At 44.7% G+C, this 15,502-nt stretch overlaps 1 long non-coding RNA gene across 1 annotated transcript; it reads right to left on the reverse strand.

The window, feature by feature from the left end:
* Positions 1–2,105: 2,105 nt before the first annotated feature.
* On the reverse strand, positions 2,106–7,159 carry LOC141277852 (uncharacterized). Its single transcript, XR_012329715.1, has 3 exons — positions 7,141–7,159; positions 3,587–3,668; positions 2,106–2,156 (listed from the first exon to the last, which is right to left on the reverse strand). It is a non-coding gene; the product is annotated as an uncharacterized lncRNA (long non-coding RNA).
* Positions 7,160–15,502: the final 8,343 nt, after the last annotated feature.

Below are 15,502 nucleotides of genomic sequence, written 5' to 3' on the forward strand. Positions count from 1 at the left end.
GTGGTTTAGTCATTTTTCCCAACACACTTCCAAGTGAGTCCCTGGGAATTTCTTATTCTGGAGCAGGAGAACTTGTGGAAACCAACAAGGGAAATCCGGTGGGGTAAACATTGTGTGGTTGGCCTGGACTCCCCTTTAGGGCACCAGTGGGAAACCTCAGCCACTAGCTTTCCAAACACATAGGGAAGACTATTAATGGTGCATGAAAGGCAAGTTTCCCTCTCCGGTAAATGCACAGGCTGCCAAAATCCACATTTCACATGAGCATACAGGCCCAAAGCTCTTGGGCATCAGGCAGGACTGGGGCTTTCTTACTCATCTTTGAGGTCCCATGACTTCAGTGCATGTCTGTGGAAATGAGCTTTTCTTTACAATTGCTTACTGGCCAACCACCAGCAGGCCTTGGCTGCCCTTTTACTTCAGCTTTCACCTTTGCCCCTCTGAGGGTGCCCTCTTGTCCCTCAGATACTTAATCTGTTGTCTTCCCAATGGGCTGTATCTGATATTCTGTCCCAAGAGAGTTTGTTTTCAGGTATAATCAGCAGTGACCACTGGAAAAGCCTTCTAGATCATGGCCCTTTCAGGCCATGAGACAAGGGGAGGGGATGTTGAAAGACCAGAGGCCCACCATGGGGCCTTCAGAGCCTATTGTACAGGAGCTGCCTGACATCCAAACCATACTTTTTCTCACTAGCAGGCTGAGCCTGTCTCATGGAGAGGCAGAAATGATACCCAGGCTGGGTATCGTTCCCACAGCAGCAGTCATTTCTCTAAGAGATTTCCTACCACTTCACTTTTCAACTCATTTGTACAAGATCTCACATGTTGTCTGGCATCAGAGGGTATCAGTAGTGGGATTTTTCAGTACAGTTTTGGCTTTTAACCTGAGGTGAGAAAAGGCAGAAGTGACAGTTTCACAGCAACAGGATTTTGGGTCATGGACCTGAGTTCAAGTCTCGGCTCTGTGGTTAAACAGCCCTGTGACTTTGTTCATTGCCAAAGCCTCCCTGAGCCCTGGTTGAGGATGTGAATTCTCTCTACCTCAGGACACTGAGATGAAGGTGAAAGTGAAACCCCTGGAACTGGGCACCACTTTTTCTTCAGCCTTCAAAGTCTCTCTGGCACATGGAGTTATGTGACTCCATGACTCTGGGGGCAACAGTGGGAGGTTCTCAAGTGGGGCTACTCAGGGCAACCCCAATACCACCAGTGAGAGAGGCCACGGAACCTCTTTCTTACGGCGAGATTCAGAGCCATACCTGAGCCTTGGTATCCAAGATTTACCACACCGAGGTCCCAAGTGACCTTGCTTTGGCTCACCTACCTGGATGTCATTAAGTCCTTCTAAGGGCAGCAACAAACCCACCTCCTGCACAGAAGCCCCAGCTGCCTCTGCAGTGGGACGTCCTTTCATAATTACCACAGCAAAAGTTCCTCCAAGGCAAAGCCTCACATCTCACTCCTCTCTGGGGCCCCCAAAGAGGCTACCATGAGTTCCTGTACCTAGTAAGTGCTCAGTAAATGTTGGTGAAATGAATGAATGAGTGGTTGGCAAGTTAAGCTTTTTAGGCCTGGGGTCATCAAAGAATGATGTGTTCACATGTACCCAGAGGAATGTTTTCCCTACCCTATCTCTGATTCCAAATGCCGAATTCCAGCAATGAAAAGGCCTGCAGCTGCCACCCAAAGAGCCAGATAACAGCAGCAATACTGGCCTCTCCTTGTGAGCTTATCTGTTGTTTAATGAACAAACTGTGAGGCCACAGAGATGGCCTAGAGCAGGGCCAATCTCTGGCAAGGGAGCCACCCGCTGACCCCAAATGCTGGGGTTACTTAACCTCTCTGGAACTCCTTTCCTTATCTGTAAAACAAGGGTATTGGGCCACATGACCTCTTCTAGCTGTGTATCTGATGCCCAACGTTCCTACCCTTTGTCTTAGCTTCCCCTCATAGCCCTCCCCAATGCCTTTGCCCTCTTCACCTTTCTTGGTTCTTTCCTTCTGCACCGCTGCCTTTGGCCAGCCAGTGGCATCTGTAGGCCCAGGTGCCCTGAGCTCATCTGGGTTGTCAGGGAACGTGAGGTGCAAACGGCCATCTTCTCTAGCTCTTCTCATTCTCTTTAGAGCCCCAGACACATTCTGAGAATCTAATGAAAGCTGTGGAGAAACACACTCAGTAATCAGTATGCTTTGAATACAGTACTGGGTTCTGGACCCACTGCAGCCCATTCACAGACTTAAAATTAACAACTCCCAAGTCAGGTTCCTTCATCCACCTTCCACCTCAGGTTCCCAATGTCCCAGAGGCTCTTTCCAGATCAAAACCACCTTCACTGACCAGTAGAGTTTGATTTCCAGGTTGCAAGTGAATGAACTTTCCTTTGGGCATTTAACTTTTCACCTGGACCCCAAATCTACAGATGAAGCCTTGATGATATGGTGGTAGATTATGCAGCCAGTGAGAAATATTTACGGGGAGAATGGGGGACATGTCTGATCCCTGAAATCCCATCTGTGGCCCACTTCACATTGGCACTGTCCATGGCTGCACTTAGCCTCAGTGGGCCTCAAGACTCGTGGGGTCTCTGGGCTTCTGCCACAGAGGAGCCCATCTCATGGAGAGCAAGTGCATGTGCAGACTACTGTATTCACTTCCAGAATGTAGTATCTGCAGTGACCCAGCCAGTGTTCTAGGCTCTAGGAATATAGCAATGAACAAAATGAGGCCCTTGCCCGCAAGGAGTTAATTTGGACCCGACAGAGTCACCTATATTACTATTAATATAAGTCAGATTACAGGTGTTCAAACAGAGGCATAAACGACAGGACAGAGGAGAAACTGATTGATTATCCTGGGAAGGTTGGGTATGGCCTAATGAGCAGGACTTGAAGGAGGAGTATTATTTTACAAGACATCAAGTTGAGGGAAAGGCATTGCAGTTTGAGAGAATGAGAAGAGAATTGACAGGGGAAACTCAAAGGTCCTTCTGCATGCTTGTCCATGCCATTTGCTTTCCTGGGTTCAGATGGACTCCCTGTCACTGTGTGCATTTACTGCTACAGCTCTGCCTCAGTTTCTTCATCAGAAAAATTGTGAAACTAAAAGTGTTTCTTGATATGGGGTAACTATGAGGAGGAAATGAGTTAAAGCATGTTGAGGCCTTATCAGAGTAGCTATATGAAGATTTCAATAAATGTCGTTATTGCTATTAGTCTTCAGTCTCCAACAAGAGCATAGGTTAATAAGGGACAGTCCTGGGAATAGCGGGTAAGAGCAGAGGCTCTGGACTGGGGTAGTGTCCTTGAGGGTCACTGAAGAAATGTGTGCTTGCTGGCAGGTCACCACACCTCTCTTGGGTACTCAGAGGATCCGGGAAATGGGGTAGTCTCTAAACTCCCTTGGTGGTCTAGAGGTCAGCGATTCTGTGACCCTGGTGTCATAGAGTAATTGGGGATCATGTGAGATGCTGAGGTGGCATGAACACAACTCTAGGGCCCCTCTTCACCCACACTTCCTTTTCTGTGTTATTTCCCCACATTTCCTATCCACCCACTTCGTTCTCCCCAGTCAGAGGAAATCATCTCACCAAAATAGTTTCTGGGGGCTAATCCTTCTTCTTGTTTTCTCTCCTGGGGGTATTCTCATTTTAACAGGTACCTGGAGCAGTTCTGCGGAGGTCACAAAAGACATGTCTGGCACTCTTTCTGTTCTGGGGGAGCCTACAGGCTAGGAGCAGGAAAAACTAATAAGCATGATATCGTCACAAGCATGTGATGAGATACTGGCATAGAGATGTGGCCAAACAAGCCTTTGTATGAAAGGTGGGACTTATTCTGAGCCTTGAAATGTGGTTAGGATTTTGATGGTGAGCAGAAGAGAGGGCTTTGGCAATGCTTGGAGGTAGGACTGAGTGAGGTGGTTGGAGATAACGAGACCAAAGAAGATGGATTCATGTTGGGAAGCATTAATATCCACTGGTGGAACTGCAAGTAGGGGTGGGGATGATGAGAGAGGATACATGAGAGGATACATTGCTCTCTTACTTGACTCCCTGGCTTCTAATTTGTTTACATACTCTTATGCTAGGAAGTAGCATATGTGTACCCTTATACCAGGAAACTAGAGGCAGTTTTGAGAAAACAGGAAATTCTACTAGCTAAACTATCTGTGTGGGTGCTAATAGTAGAGGCAAGCATCTTCAGAACTAATTTATGAGCCTTGCAGCAATATTTTAAATTTACATCTAATTTAACTTACATCTCATCGTCAATAAGAACTGAGTTTGATCAACTTTTCCACCACACTTGGCTTCAAATGGCTTTTTACTGCTTCCCAAATCAAGTCCATCTTCAATGGGTGAAGAATTGGCCCCGCTGAGATACCTGTATGTGACCTCTTTATACTGCTGAGAATTTAGGAGGTCCTCTTCAATTCTGGGACATGCTTCGCTATTTTTTTTTTTTTTTTTTTTTTTTTTTTTGCGGTACGCGGGCCTCTCACTGTTGTGGCCTCTACCGTTGTGGAGCACAGGCTCCGGACGCGCAGGCTCAGCGGCCATGGCTCACGGGCCTAGACGCTCCGCGGCATGTGAGATCTTCCCGGACCGGGGCATGAACCCATGTCCCCTGCATCGGCAGGCAGACTCTCAACCACTGCACCACCAGGGAAGCCCCCGCTAATATTTCTTTGAATACTGCTTTACCTCCATTCTAACTATTTTTGCTTTCTGGATCACCAGTTAGACAAGTATTGGGTCTTACAGATCTATCCTTCATGTTTCTTACCTGCTCTTTTATATTTCCCATCTCTTTTATCACTTTGTGCCACATTCTAAGATAATTCCTTGACTGAATCTCCCAGCCATCACTTCAACTGTTATCTATTTGGCTTTTCAGTCCATTCATTCAGATTTATATCTCAAAAATCAAAGTATTAATGTCCATTATCTGTTAATTTTTTATGGATGCAATATCTGTTGGCGTCTCTGACGCTATCAATTCAGCATATTCTAGAGCCCTGTTTTGACTGATCATTAAGTCTCTTTACCTGGATATAAACTCATCTTTTATTTACAGTTTGTGAAACAAACTCCCTTCCATGGTATTGGCATTCATCAAATGTTTGGTGAGTCTTAATCATGTGCTCATTTTGGGGGCTGAAATTCCTTGTCAGTCAGCTGACTGCTTCTGTTTGCCCACCTTTTGGGGAAAGACAGAAAGAAGCTGGATGTTCTGCTGCGGATTATACTCCAATCTGTTTTCAGGAAGAGTGAGGAAGGAGTGGAACGTGCTACTAGTCAGAATACCTTAGCAGTTAGGTTTCTGGGCTTGGGCATATCCTGCATCTCCCGCTCCAACCCTCCCTATCCGAAGCTTCTTTGGGCAGAGCCCCACTTCAGCTGCTGCTTGGTAGGGGAAAGAAGATATATAGGAGCTCCTGAGGCCAGTTCACAATCTGCTGGTTGCCCCAGTTTTCTCCTGCTTTCATTATCCACTGTCCAGGAGAGGACCCCCATTGGGTTTTGTCCTGCTTTGTAGGGAGACTCTGCTCTCCTGTATGTGTTTTGATTTCTTTCCTTTATCGGTTGATCCCATCAGTTTCTATACTGCCGGAATTTCTGGCCCAAGGAGGGCTCCTCTGCTTGTTTTATAATTCAGTTGTGAATTTTAAAAATATCTATCAATTCCAGAGGTTTGGGGTGACAAGGGAAGGCTGTAGTGTGTGCTTCACCCACCATCTTGAACCAGAAGTTTACTGAGGATATTAAAAATAAGGTGTCACAGATTTCCAAAAGCAGTTCTAAAGAAGGGGCTCCAGTGATGTTTTGGCGTTATCATTGAAATGAGCAGTTAGGCTCACAGGAGAATCACTTGTTTGGTCATGAAATGTCTGATGCAGTATAGTTAACTTATCAGTCATTGGGGCTCTGAGGCCACACCCTGTGACACTAAAGAAGCATCATTGATGTCATAGGTGCTCTAGACACCACCTAAGGAGGGGTCCAGAGTTGGATATGGTAACAAAGGAAGTGTCAGGGGATAAATATTGAAAAGAGATATACTTGGAAACCCAGAAGAACAAACATAGGCTAGACATGGAGGTCAGTGGCCTGGAGGAAAGAAAAGCAAGCAGAAAAGCAAGTGCATAAAAATGGCTTCTCAGAGAATGGGTGGAACAGAGAGAACGTGGGAGATTTTGGCCAGGCATGAGAATTCCAATAAAATAATCAAAATTTCTATAAGGCAGGGTAAACTTGCAAACAGGGACTGGGTGAATCCTTAATAAGTGGTAGACAGTTTGAAAAAGGCTCTGAATGATCTGTGACCAATTGGAACTTGGAAGTAAGACATAAATAGCATTGTTACAGTTTTTATGATGCTATATTGTCAATGGAGCTGTATCATAGCAGGAAACAATTCCCTTTACAGTTTTGCCCCATACTGTGTGATTTGGGGCAAGTTACTACACCACTCTGAGACTTCAGTTTCCTTGCCCGTAAAATGGAGATAATAGAACCTTCCTTGCCTTGAGATATGAAATATCTATATAAACCATAAAGTGATATAATACAAATGGCAGGCATGATTTTTCTGGCGGCTCCTTCTAACTCTCCTGGAGTTTAGGAGCAAAGCGGAAATGAACCATCTAGTGACCCTTGAAAGGGAGATAGAAAGCATCTCCAGCCTCAGGTAACGGGTCCCTTACAAGGTCCTAATATGCCACCGCCAGTTCACCAGACACATTCTCTCAAATACTCCACTCCTTCACTGAGGGCCTTCTGTGCTTCCGCCAGGTGATGGGCACGTGAGGAACATGGCTGACAGGTGCAGGTCGACCTAGATCTCATGACCCAGTAGTGAAGGCAGGCCTTGAACTAGTAAGTGGAAAAATGAGAGGAGGTTTATCAAAGAACTAGTACGTGTAAAAATGAGATGAGGTTTATCAAAGGAAGCACGTTGGGTCCTATGTAACAGAAAACTTCTTTCAGTTTACCCCAGATGAGGTCAAGTGCCCCCTTAAGCTGAGTCTTAAAGATAGTAGGTGTTTACCGGGAGGAAGAAGGGCAAAGGGGGGACCTATTCTACGGAGAGGGAACAGTGTGTACAAAGACCCTGATGGTTAAGAAGACAAGGCTCTTACCAAAAGAGGGAAATCTCCCTCTTTCCAAATTATGCAGCATTATTCCAGTAATTGGGAGCAGACATTATCTGTGCAGAAGGTCTCTGGAAGAGCTGGGCTGTAATTTCTCACATGGTTTCTTCTTTTTTTTTTTTTTTTAAACATCTTTATTGGAGTAGAATTGCTTTACAATGGTGTGTTAGTTTCTGCTGTATAACAAAGTGAATCAGCTATACATATACATACACCCCCATATCTCCTCCCTCTTGCGTCTCCCTCCCACCCTCCCTCTCCCATCCCTCTAGGTGGTCATAAAGCATTGAGCTGCTCTCCCTGTGCAATGTGGCTGCTTCCCACTAGCTATCTATTTTACATTTGGTAGTGTATATATATATGTCCATGCCACTCTCTCAATTCGTCCCAACTTACCCTTCCCCCTCCCCGTGTCCTCAAGTCCATTCTCTACATCTGCATCTTTATTCCTGTCCTGCCCCTAGGTTCTACAGACCCTTTTTTTTTTTTTTACGTTCTATATATATGTGTTAGCATATGGTATTTGTTTTTCTCTTTCTGACTTACTTTACTCTGTATGACAGACTCTAGGTCCATCCACCTCACTACAAATAACTCAATTTCGTTTATTTTTATCTCACATGGTTTCTTGACCTGACATTGAAGTGAAGTATGGGACTAGACCCTTGTACAGGTGGGCTCCCCTGAATTGACTTCTACCATTTCTCATTAAAGTCACTCATGACATGGGACACAAAAATGAATCCCTGTCTCCATAAAAACAGTTAAAGTAACGCAAAGGAATCTTAACAGAATATTTGAGAATAAACGTAATTTTCAGTTTGTATGCTTGCAAGTGGGTGGGGAGGGAGGCATTCTGATGTTCCCACTCCTCAGGACTGGCATCAACACCACTGTTGAAAGTTTGGAAACCCTTCACCCCATGGATGAAAACTGTCCCTGGGGCCCAAGTTTAGTTGAGACAAAAGTTGTGACTTGCCTGCTGGTGATGCCAAGATCTACATGGAAGCTGTTATCAGTAGTCCTAAGAAATCAGCCCCAGGGGGTACAGAGGAAAACTTGCACTTGTTACGATAGGATGTAGGTAATGAGATTACTTTTGGACAAGCACCCCGGAGGTGACAGGCTCTGTAATGACGGATGAGTAATGAGTTTGCCAAAGAGCTCTTTTCATACTCACGCTGGTGCTATAAGGAAGCAGTCATTTTCTTACACCGTGGGAACTATCCTCCTGAAAATTAGGGCCCCAGAAATGATAAAGTTGCCCAAATAGTTCAGCTGAATTCTGAGTATCATTCCCAGTTTTATGGGAGACCTAGCTTTGCACCCATGGAACCAGGCATTCAAAGGTTACTGCTTTCCACCAATAGCTACTTACTGGGTAAGGCAGTGCATGTGTATCACCAGGGCAGAGTTGGAAGTGGGCATTCCTGAAAGAAGGGTTTCTGTACAGCGTCTCTCTGAAGAGCATTGGGTCTAGAGATGCTGCTCCCCACCCCTGCTCCCACCTCACCCTGGGAATATTGAAATGGAAAAAAATGAGGATAAAATCTGCTGCCAGCTTAGCTATATACTCTTTAGGTCTTATGAAAACTGCACAAGATTCTATTTACAAAGAAACTAGGAGTAGGTTTAATAACTATATTTATGAAGCTCCCATTTCTGTGAAAATCAGAGGGCAGCCAATGGTTATTCAGGCCTGAGGGTTTGGGAACTGGCATACACATGGGAGGAAGATATACACCTTGGCAGCCCACCTTATAAGTCCAGCAGGTGAGGGGTGGGAGTGAGGGCCCCCCAAAATGATTCTGGACTCACCTCTAAACATTCTGATCCAGTAAAGGTCATAGGCTTTGGCCTATGAGGTAAATCCCCAGCATACCATTGAATGGACCTGTAACCTTGGTTGGGCAAGTTACTTAACCTCCCTGAGCCTCAGGTTCCATAGTTGTGCAGTAGAGGTTGCACCTACCTCCCACAGTGGTCATGAGGATTTTAGAGCTCATTTCCTTAAAGCACTGGGTACAAGGGCTAACACATATTCATTCCCCAATCAGTGACAGCTAACCTAAACAGTAAAATAAACACCTTCCAAAAGACAGAGATGTCAAAAAGGAGAAAATATTTCCTATTTTGTTCCTTCAATCACTAAGAACTGTGTTTTGAATAAAGAGGTACAGTCAGACAGCGTGGCCTTGGAAATGAGTGGTGGGCAGTGGGTAGAGAATCGTGGATTAGTTTACCCAAGACAGTCCCAATTTATGCCTATTGTCCCAGTGCCATCACTAATAGCACTCCCTTTACTCTCAAAAGTTTTTCCATTTGATCAATAAATTTTATGGTCGCCAAAATTATATGTGAATTTCAGGTGTGCTTTCAGCAGTGGCCACCCCCTTCTCTCTGCCTACAGCATCAAAACAACAGTGGTTGTTTAATAATTATAATGGCTACCTTTTATAGAATGCTAAATGTTACCTTACTATATCTAAACCTCACAACCAGTCCCATAACGATTTTATTATTATACCCATTTTACAAATGTGGCTTAAAGAGATTAAGTAGCTTGCCCAAGAGTATAGATTTCACCAAGTGTAGAAAGTGGGGGTGATGGCTGCAACTTAACTACACTTTGGGGCATGCCTCCGTGTGCCCTTCAGTCTGGAGCAGGGTAGAGCAGGTGGTGACTCTGTAAGAGTGATGAGAGCCACCCTGGAAATTTCCCTTAGCAATGATTCTGGTCTCTGTGACCTCCAGGGCCCGGACCACAAAAACCTCTGGGAAGGGTGCAGCTCAAAAGACTGTTGGCTCTTGAGTTCATAGCCAATAGCAGCTTTGCCTCCAGGCTGTGGTGTGGGGAATCCAAACTGACCTTGGCTTGTTGGACCCTGTGCCCCAGTGCCTGAGCCCAGGGCATAAGATCAGTCCCAAACAGCACCATTTTCATTGCCATATTTTCCTCTGAGTGTTATTCCAAAGTGCTAAACCATGTAAAAACAGCAGCAACACATGAAAGTCAAGTCCTCTTTCTCTGACCTCTCCTGGTGTCTTTTAGAATTACTCTCAATCTATGGATCCTAATACTACTTTTGGATCACCAGAGGCATTTTGTTTGTGCCTGTGTGTACATACCAGTGAATGCACACACATGCATGCATGTGTGATCATAATAATAGCTAACACTTACTGAGCACTTACTGTGTGCCAGGTACTGTTCTAAGCACTTTGTAGGTAATATTCTCATTTAATCTGTATACCAGCTCTAGGAGGTAGGTACTACTGATATGGAAGTCCAGAATCTACCAGCAGCTTGCCCAAGTTCACTTAGCTACTGAGTGGTAGAACAAGACTCAGATCCAGGCAGTGTTCTGCCCCTTGCTTTCTTCTCTCTCCTCTCCTTTGTACTGGGCATTTTATATCCTACCTACTTCCAGAGGACTGGAGTCTCTTTAAGCAGGCACTGGGTAGGACTCTAGGGCCCTGCCAAGGAAAGGGATGATGTTTTCCTCCTTTTAGCTAGGATTGCATGCTTTCCAAATCACTGTCTCTTCTCTATAAAGCTTTCCAGATCTTCCCAGCCTACAATCACCTCTCCTGCCTTTGTTTTCCTTTATTGCCCACGACCACAGTCAGCTTTTGGTATACATCCTTGGTGACATTTCTAGCATGTCTTTATCCCAGTGCAACCTAGGTGCAGGCCTCTGTGTGCATGTGACTTGTGGTGTGTGGCTTGACTCTCAGGTTAGATTGTAAACTATCCTGCCTCTCTCCCCCTTCCCCTTCTAGCAGGACCCCTATTAGTCTATGCAGCACATTCGTGTGATTTAGAGAAAGCCACCTCTGGGAGGATAAACTTTGGAAAAGATGTCCCTTCAGTGGAGCTTGGACTGGATTCCAGGCCCTCCTGCTCCCCACACTCCTTCCCCACCCTGTCCCCCACCATCTCCCACCCTGAACCAACCTCCCTGTGTCTGGCAGAAGGGCTAACAAGGAGGTGCTCCGTACATATCTGTCGGCTGCTTGTAATTCTAACCTAGGGCCTGTTGAAATGTTACAAAGATTTACAAAATGTAAGAGGATTATAAGGGTGGTTTTCCCTTTAAAATGTAAATCTGGTTTATTCAATTAGAAGAGTTTAAATCTGAAAAAATAGGGGAGCCAGCTTGAGTGGATGACTAAATGTCTAAGGAACCAAAGTTGGCTGCAGCAAATGCTGCTCACGACAACTTTGACAAAAGCTTGAGAAAGTGGGAAAGTCTGAGGAAGCTGTGGGTTAAGTACCCTTGCCTCTGCCCACCACCACCATTTACAAACCATGGCAATTTAGGAAAATCACAAAATCTCTCTTCCAGCCCCAGACTGTGCATCTGTAAAACAGGGCTAATGATGCCTGCCCTCCCACCATTCAGAGGACAATGTGATCATTAGAGGAGATAGAAGTTAGTGAAAACACCTACAGAATCATGGTAGGCAGAGTTAGGATTTAGGGTCACTAATGCCAGGAACATCCGTCAAGCAATCACTAAAGCAAAAAAAAAAAAAAAAAAAAAAAAAAAAAAAAAAATTTATTGCTATGTGCAAGAAAAGATGGTATAAGGAAAGAACCCTGAACGAGACACATTCTGCTCAACTCCTCAGTCCCAAGAGGGATTTTAGGGAGTAAATTGGACACTGCGCACAGCTTCTTTTGGTTCCAAGACAACCAGCTCGTTTGCTGAGGGAGACTTCATAAGGCTTTCTTGCAGAGTTGCCATAGGTTGAGCATTGAGGGGGCAGTGTTATCAGGGCTGGAGAAACCGGAAATGGTAGGACAGTTCTCCAAATGGAAGAGTGCCAAGCCTCGGAATTAAGTCTTACTAAATGGCTTTAAAAATGAGTCAAAAGAGGGAGTTATGGTGCAGGCAGCAGCGTTTCAGCAGATTTGGAAAGCCCTTTAGAGGTGGAGATAAATGTCAGACAGATGGGGAGAAACTGTAGAAGGCCAGGGAGAGTGGGCAGAGAAGAGGCTGAGGGTTTCAGAGCGGGCAAAGGCAGGTGATGCACCACATGGGGAAGATGACCCAAAATATGTTTATGATTCATTCACTCATTAACTTTTCTAGAACCCTGAACTCCAACTAAGTGCAAAGCAAGGTGTTAGGATTCCAGTATGCGTGGGTGGAGGGTGTGGGGGGCAGGTAGGAAGGACACTAAGAGAATGTTTTCTCTGCCTTTAAGAAGCTTCTGATACAGCTAAAGAGGAAGACATGAATACAAATAAAAATAGCAAGGTTTTATGCGATAAACTCCACAGGGAACGAGTATGCAAATGACAAAGGTGGAACAGCAAACGGATTACACTCTGCTCAGAGGAGGAAGATGGGGATCGGGGAGCTGTCTCCCAAGGAGGCAGTCTTTCTGGTGTTGCAGTATCATTAGGGTTCCACTGGAATTAGATGGCAGGGTGCTCTTGGTGACAATGTAGGACATGTATTCAAACATATTTTGAGTATTTTCATGGAAGCGTTGGTCCTAAAGGACTGCTGAAGCCCTAGTCAATGTTGGGAATTTTTAGGAAAGGCATTAAATACGAAGACGTCTGTATAAGCCAACCCACATCATATATGAGTTAAACCATGTTATTATTTTCATCCAATGTGACTAAAAATGCCTGGCCCCTTTTAAAAGGCTAAAGCATGCACACATAAATAGCTTACAAACAGGTTAATTGAATCAGTGGGGCAGGAATGAGATTACCATGGGTTTTCAGGATATGAGTCATTTAGAAGCTCAGAGGTGGTGCCTCAAGCTATTGTGGGACTAAGAGATTGTTTCCTCCAAAACCAAAGGAAGGAGCAGGCCAGGCTCATCCAAGACCTTTATATAAATCTTGTAAGATAAATGAGTTATAAGCATTATTAACCTGCCCCACCAGAACTTTGTTTAAAAATTAAAGATGAGAAGATGCTTTTAATTAACTGTAAGCCAAGAAAATACAGTAAATATGCTTCTTTCAGTTTATGATTTTTTTCAACTGTTTTAGTTTGAAGTAGCTATTTCATCAGAGATGGCACAATGCCTGGATACAGTCAACTACATAAGCACTCATGTTATACACAACTGGCAATAATACTGACCATTTGAATCAAGTGCTGTGGGGATGAAGAGGAGGGAAAGAGTCATTCTCCCTGGAGTAATCCAGGAGATCTTTCTAAAGATTGTGATGGAGGAACAGGATTCCAAGGAGTTAAATGTAGGGGCAGGTCCTTCCAAGGAAAAAGAACAGCATGTATGTGAGGGCCCACTGCAGGGGATGATGGGTCAGTACAAGGATCCTCTGATTCAGGGCAATCTCTCACTTCCTATCATCCTACCCTGATATTCAATTGTCATTTTATCTCTGAAAAGTCTCACCTTCCCTCTTTCTTCCTATTCTCAATGCCACCCATGACCTAGGGCTTTCATAAGCTCTCCCCTGGAACAGATTCACACGAATGCCCCTGCCCCTATTCTCTCCTTCCACAAAGTCTTCCTCCTTACTGCTGACAGCTAGCTTTCCAAAATACAGAACTCACCATATCACTCCACTGCTTCAAAGCTTGAAGACTCCCTCACTCTTCAGTGTTCACTTTACTTTTATTAATACAGGATTCCTCTATTTTTGGCAAAAGAAATTATCTAGATTTCCTATTCTGCACTAAGGAAAAGATAGTTTGAATGTAAATCTGGGAGAAAAGACTGTGGTGAGAAGTTCTAACTATTAGACAATCCCATGAGGGCAGATGTTTGCTTCCTCTTTTGGCAGACAGAGCACAGGCCCACTAGGTAGAACTTTGCATTGAAGCTCAGTCACTTTTTTCTAGGCTAACCCAGTGGATTATAGGAATGGTAGATAAAGAAGACATTGCTCACCTTCATGGAGCTTATGGTTCTAGCAGAGGAAACGATAAATAGATCATCACCCTAATAAGTACTTAATTACAGTTCTGTGATAGAAAAGGTAAGAATTCAGGAAAGATTAAACCAGGATAGGGATGGATTTAAGGCCTTGGGAAAAAAGTTGAAATTGCCAAGGGCGAGTATGATATGAGAATTTCCAAAGAACTCAAGAATTTAGAATTTGGGAGGAGGTGGAACAGGCAAAAGATCCTCAGAAAGAACAGTCAGAAGGTATAAAGACGACCACAAAAGTATTTTTGTCACCAAGGCCAAGAGGAGAGAGTGTTTCAAGAAGGAAGACGTGGTTAATTGTATTGAATGCTGCCAAGAGATCAAGACCAATGAAGGCAGGAACTTCACAGTGGATAAAGCAAGAAAGCTACTGGTGGCCCCAGCAAGAGCAGTTTCTGCAAGCTGGTGAAGTAGGAAGCCAGAATGGAAAGAAGAAAGAAGAATCCTGTATTAATAAAAGAAGAGCAGGTAAGAGCTTGAGGGATGTGTGGAATGAAGGGAAGTTTTGTTTGCTTGGCTTTATTGGTGATGAAGGATTCCAGCATATATTTGAGTGCTAATGGGAAGAATCCAGGTGTGAAGAAGAGGTTGAAGATTGGGGAAGGAGAAGGTACACCTAATGGAACAGGACCCCTGCTTAGGTAGGAGGGGATGAGATCCGGGGCACAATGTGTGGAGGGACTGACCTTGATTGGAAGAAGGACATGTGCTCCATTGTACTGTACCTGGGAGGAGAGGACAGGTGCAAATTCAGTCCATCAGTTTTCTCTGCCATGCTTCTTATCTGGGAATAAAGGGGTTGGAAGCATAAAGCTCTGAGAAAAGGAAATAAAATTTGTGAAAGTGGCGGGAGCTTCTAGCAAAGCATGGTAAAACTGCTGAGCAGTGTTGAAGACCCAAACAAGGTTGGAGAACACGAAGTTAGAGCCATGCCCAAGTACTCAGTGGCGCCATATTCTCCAGTAATACTGATGTACTCCGGCACAGGCATAAATAAGTCTGTGGGGCTTTGCCAGGCAAGGACAATGAAGAGGGGCACAATGGATTTAGGACACTGTAGGAAGAACTACGGCCTCTAAGCTAGATACAGAAGAAAATAAAGATAGGAGGAGGTTCACGGACATAGAGAAAGTGGTGAGGCCACTGGCTCGGAGATCTCAATGAGGCTAGAGAATTATTTCAGTGAGGGGACTTAAGCAAATGAGCTGGAAGGTGGTGGTGAGAGAATGAGATGCCAGAGGAGGTGCAGTTTCTGATGATGACAAGCTCAGAGCTATGCCCCTGGGAGTGTGCTGAGCTGGAGGGAGAAGGTCACTGAAGGTATAATCGTCAAGGAACTCTGCAGCCAGGATGTTGCTTCGATCAGCCATAAGGACATTTAGTGCCTTAGGATGATGGCGTGGAGAGGAAGACATGGAGAAAG

This window comes from Tursiops truncatus, chromosome 2 (assembly GCF_011762595.2).
Source record: "Tursiops truncatus isolate mTurTru1 chromosome 2, mTurTru1.mat.Y, whole genome shotgun sequence".
Taxonomy (NCBI): domain Eukaryota; kingdom Metazoa; phylum Chordata; class Mammalia; order Artiodactyla; family Delphinidae; genus Tursiops; species Tursiops truncatus.